Raw genomic sequence first — 5,852 nt, forward strand, 5'->3', positions numbered from 1 at the left:
TATATATATATATATATTATACACTGTGCTGTTTAAAAGTTCATATATATATTAAACTAATCAAATGTGACAGTAAAGACATTTAGGCTATACGCTAATATTATGGTTACCACACAAAATATGAAGCAACACAAATGTTTTGATAATAATCATTGATAATAATAAAAATGATTTCTGAAGGATCATGTGACACTGAAGACTGGAGTAATAAATTACACTTTACTATATATTCACATAGAGAAGTGTTTTTAGTGCATTTTTGATCAAATGAATTAAGAGACTCTTTCAGAAACATTTTAAAATCTTATCGACCCTACTTTTGAATGCTAGTCTGTGTGTTGAGGTTAATATGCATTAAAACGTATATATTTATGAAAACAAAACCTGTCTGAAAACCCCTGCATTAGTTTATAAAGTTGACCGAGTTTATATTTGAGAGACTGACAGACACGAACAGCTGCATGATCCGCCGTCTCACATTCACATCTCTGCTGTACCGTTAGAGAGACATAATCAATTATATAACTGTATAAATATGACTATATAACTGTATAAATATGACTGTATAACAGCAGAACTAACAGCAGTGAACGGCTCACATGACTAAACTCTTCCCAGTAAAGCTCCCAGTGTGTAATACGAGACCACGTCAGCCTTAGTCATGATCACACACTAAACCCTGACATCAGCACAAAACACGCAGACACACACACTCTTTAAAAACTTCCTTTTGAGGGAAAACTTCAGAGAGTCAGGCTTATACTAATAAAGCTCTCCTCATTCCTTCAGGAATCTCAGAAACATGATCAATCTCATCCGGAGTGAGGAGAAACGGCGACCTCCAAACCACAGCATGCTAATACTGTTCAGTGTTGCAGAAGCAACAAAACACACTTTCATGGGTTAATCACATTAAAAAAACAGTTTTTGGTAACACTTTACAGTAAGGTTCATTAGTTGACATGAACTAAGAATGAACACTACTTCTTTCGCATTTATTAATCCTAGTTAATATTAACTTCAACATTTACTAATACACTATTAAAATCAAAGGTTGTATTAGTTAGCATTAGTTAATGCTTTGTGAACTAACATGAACAAACAATGAACAGCTGTATTTTATTAAATAACATTAACAAGGATTAATAAATACTGTAACACGTGTATTGCTCATTGTTAGTTCATGTTAGTTCATACATTAATGTTAACTAATGAACCTTATTGTAAAGTGTTACCCAGTTTTTATTTATTAATATTGAAGTTTTTACAGTCGGGTCAGAGGTCACTCGACACTGACGTTACCGGAAGCCAGTCATTATAGTTTATAAAGTTATAAATATGGATATTTTTCTTACACTCTTACACTTTTATGATGGATGGATGCACTTTTTTGGGCTTCAAAATTTAAGTCTCCATTCACTCCCATTATAAAGCTTAGGAAGAGTCAGGATATTTTTAATATAACTCTGTATTGTTCTGTGTTCGGCTGAAAGAAGTCAGGCATGTACACATGGCTTGAGGGAGAGTAAATCATGGGCTAATTATCATTTCTGGGTGAACTATCCCTTTAATTCCTTTATCAACTGTTCAGATGTCTGGCATCAAGTTTAAACACGCACATTAATCTTCACTGCTGTTCTCCAACATCAGGCGTATCATTACACACTCCCTGCATGATGACAAGCCGCCGCCAGGTATTAAAAGTATAATGTGCTACTATTTGGTGTAAGTGATTACTGTAAAATACAGCTCTGTAGAAACACAATGATCAGATCTTAAAGGGACAGTTCACCCAAAAATGAAAATCCTGTCATGGAAGCTTTGTTTCCGCAACAGAATAAAACATTTTTCAAAAGATAATTGCGACTTTTTATCTCACAATTGGGAGTTTACATCTAGCAATTCTGACTTTATTTCTCAAAGTGCGAGCTATAAAGTCAGAATTGCGAGATATAAACATGCTATTCTGAGAAAAAAAAACTATTTACAATTATTTACAACAATTATATCTCACAATTCTGACTTTATAACACAATTGCGACTTTATATCACGCAATTCGGACTTTATAACTCGCAATTGCGACTTTATATCAAGCATTTGTGAGAGAAAAAGTCAGAATTGTGAGCTAAAAGTTGTAAATACCTTTTTTATGTTTTATTCTGTGGCGGAAACAAGTTTCCATAACTCTCCCTCAAGTTGTTCCAAACCTGTATAAACACACATTATGTTGGACCCCATTGACTCCCATTGTATTTTTTCCCCATACTATGGAAGTCAGTGGGATCCATATCAACTGTTTGGTCACAAACATTCTTCAAAATATCTTCTTTTGTGTTCAGCAGAAGAAAGAAACTCACACAGGTTTGGAATAACACGAGGGAGAGTAAATGACAGAATTTTCATTTTTGGGTGAAATATCTCTTTAATTCATGATGGACTGTTCGATACGTTACGATAGGACACTTTTAAAGGCTGAGAACTCATTTCAAGTGTTCAAAATGCTAAACTTTAATTTGTAAAGATTTACGGGGTGATCTCGGGCTCACAACGTCTCAGAAGTTTAAGAGTTTGTCTAGACCCGGCATTATAAAACCACCACCATCATCTGATGTGTAACAGATGCAGCGTCACACCAAAGCTCTCAGATGATGGAGAACTACAGGACTTGATCTGGTAAAGCCCTCAGATGAGTGTGTGAAGGACAGATGCTGATGGTCAAGCACACATGATCCAGAGCTTCAGGGTGTGGTGGAGCTTCACACACGTACACAAAGACCTGGCCCTTCAAAACAACTCTCACTGTGGGCTTTTAGAGGATCTTAAAACCGTAAAACACTAAATCTGAAGGCGTGGATTCAATAAAGCAAAGCAAACCACCAACAAGTGAGTTATGAAACCTGGCACAAATAAAAGTAACACGATTATTATGATTTCGCTGGACTAAATGTAACTTACTTACATTTTGACTCCTTTCAAAAACGTTTCATTCATTTCTTCCCTCTCTCCATTGCACAGGCTATATAAACCGAGCCGGATTTTCCCCCAAATCCCCCAGCATGCTTCTGATTCTGAAAGACATTTTTAATGAACTTACCATCCCAGCGAGGAGAAGTTGGACAGGACAAAGCTCCGTTACTCCCGCTGTGTGAACGCAGACCTCTAGCAGGAGATCCGAGGAGGCTCGAGGCGAACTTTCCTCTCTGGCATTCCTGTGTTCCGGGGTGAAGAACGCCTGAGACTCGTCAAATCGCGGCTCTGTGAGACGGTTTTCCTCCAGGAAAGCGAAGATGGTTTTCCTCCAGGAAAGCGAAACCACTCCTACATCATTCCTGCGCTCGCTCCCGTCTGATGACGTCACTGCGACCGCTCGCCACCGGAGCACAAACACCACACACACTTATAATTCAGACATCAGACACAAATAGTCAAGCAAAACACACCAGGTCTCTATGTGAAGCTTTTATGCTTTTACATGATGATCTCTTACTGATCTTATTTTCTGTTTATATTATTTTCTTTCTTTTTTCTTTATTTTTTCTTTCTTTTTATTTGTATTGTTATTTTATAAATTACACTGTGTATTTTCTTTTCCTAGTTGGGTTACACTTCATTTTAAGGTGACGTTGTTACAGTGTAATGATATATTTAAGTGCTGAGTAATATTACAGTAATTAAGTGCATATAGGGTTAGGGTTTGGTTGAGGGTTAGTTGCACTTGCATGCATAATTTACTGTTAATACTATTGTAAGTAGGGTGAAGTCAGGTAAAGTGGGACACTTTTTGGTAAATTGCATTTTAAACAAGCTAAATCAGTTAGAATGTATTAAAATTCAATGTGTTTTGTTTAAATAGATTGTAATGAAGGCCACTATGGTGAAATTTTTCCAATTTATGTATTTATTAACAAACTGTTCATCTTTAAACACCATCTGACACCCTCTTCAGCAAACTGGAAGCAATCAGGTTGAGTGGGACACTTTGTTAGGGAAAGTGGGACACTATTTTATGGTTAAAATGAACATGAGAAATACAACCCCAATTCCAGTGAAGTTGGGACATTGTGTAAAACGTAAATAAAACCAGAATACATAAATGTGTGGTGCATTATGAAGCGCAAAATACAACAACGGAGACCTTCAAATGAATTAATACTTGGAAGGATTTTTTAAAAATGCATTTGTGGAACTAATGCAAAAATCGTAACATTGTAAACTTCACTCTACATTCAATGAATGGAACTGTCATTAAGCCTACATCTTTGCACCTTTTAACAACTTCAGTGAACACATCCGAGAAAGATGAAGTCATCTGGAGGTGAGGGTGGCGCAGTTGTGAGTGTGGAGGCATGGGGGGCTGAATTCAGGATAATAAGGTTGATAATTCTGTCACTTATGATGTAAAACTTTTGCTTTTACATACATTTATACTGTCTGTGTATTAGAGATTAATAACAATGAGCATCTAACTGTTTAAAATATTTGTGAAAATTAGATTCACAGCACTGTCCCACTCAACCTAACACTGTATTTTAAACAGTTAGATGCTCATTATTATTAATCTCTAATACACAGACAGTGTAAATGTATGTAAAAGCAAAAGTTTTATTGTTACATAATAAGTGACAGAATTATCAACCTTATTATTCTAAATAGATTTACACTTGCCGGGTGGCTTACCACGAGGTCCCAGGAGTCAAGCAATTTGAAAAATAGCAACTGGACCACATCTGTGATGTCACACCAATCACAACCTTTATTTCAAATCCAATAGACATTCAGCTACAACACAGTAACAATTGTTGTGATTGGCTTACAAAATTAACCCAGTACAGTACCCAAAAGCTTAAGTGTCCCACTCAACCTGATGTCCCACTCTACCTGAATTCATGTTTATTATTTGTATATGACTGGCATTAAATAAAATAAAATAAAAATATCTGATTTTTTTTTTACACTATGTGTTGGATTATTGTCATGTTTATCATTTGTATATGACTGGCATTTAATAAAATAAAATACAAATAAACTACTGGAGAACACACATGTTACAGTACAGTAGGCCTGTCTAGTCATGTAATACTAATAACAAGAGTCAAAGTAGTTATGAATGCTTACTATTTCATATTTACTTCATGTGGGCATGATATAGGCCTAGTAATGTGTGTGTGTGTGTGTGTGTGTGTGTGTGTGTGTGTGTGTGTGTGTGTGTGTGTGTGTGTGTGTGTGTGTGTGTGTGTGTGTGTGTGTGTGTGTGTGTGTGTGTGATACTGACCGATACTGGACAAGTGACTGAAGTGGGTGCAGGTTACACATTCTTCTGGAGCGGACGAGGCCAGGAGGAGAGACGTGAGGCTGGTGTTGGTTTTGCAGTAAAAAATCACCTGGTCAACCAACTGGCAAGCCAACCCAAGGGGATAAACGACCGTTTAATGACCTTACAGCTCCACCTATTTGGTAAAAAGGCAGCCACCATCATCAGTGCCTATGCCCCTACCATGACCAACTCTGACGAGATCAAAACCAAGTTTTATAATGACCTGGAAGTCATTATTGCTGCCACAGCCAGCTCGGATAAACTCCTGATACTGGGTGATTTCAACGCCAGAGTTGGAAGTGACCATCAATCATGGAATGGAGTCATAGGTGCACATGGTATTGGAAAATGTAACAGCAACGGTCTTCTACTGCTGCAAACATGCTCTGAATTTGACCTGCTCATCACCAACACGATATTCCAACTACCAAAGCGCAAGAAAACTTGCGAATGGATGCATCCTCGTTCACACCACTGGCACTTGATTGACTACGTCATCGTGAGGAGGAGCGACCGGCACGATGTCAGGGTGACCAA

General features: G+C 37.2%; 1 protein-coding gene across 1 annotated transcript in view; it reads right to left on the bottom strand.

Moving 5' to 3' along the window:
* Positions 1–3,373, bottom strand: part of cd276 (CD276 molecule) — a 133,205-nt gene extending 129,832 nt beyond the window's left edge. The window contains exon 1 of the mRNA XM_081372147.1: positions 3,096–3,373. The gene's annotated coding sequence lies outside the window, so the exon portion shown is untranslated. The remainder of the gene's footprint in view (positions 1–3,095) is intronic.
* Positions 3,374–5,852: the final 2,479 nt, after the last annotated feature.

The sequence above is a fragment of the Scardinius erythrophthalmus genome, assembly GCF_964197995.2.
Source record: "Scardinius erythrophthalmus genome assembly, chromosome: 8".
Lineage (NCBI taxonomy): Eukaryota > Metazoa > Chordata > Actinopteri > Cypriniformes > Leuciscidae > Scardinius > Scardinius erythrophthalmus.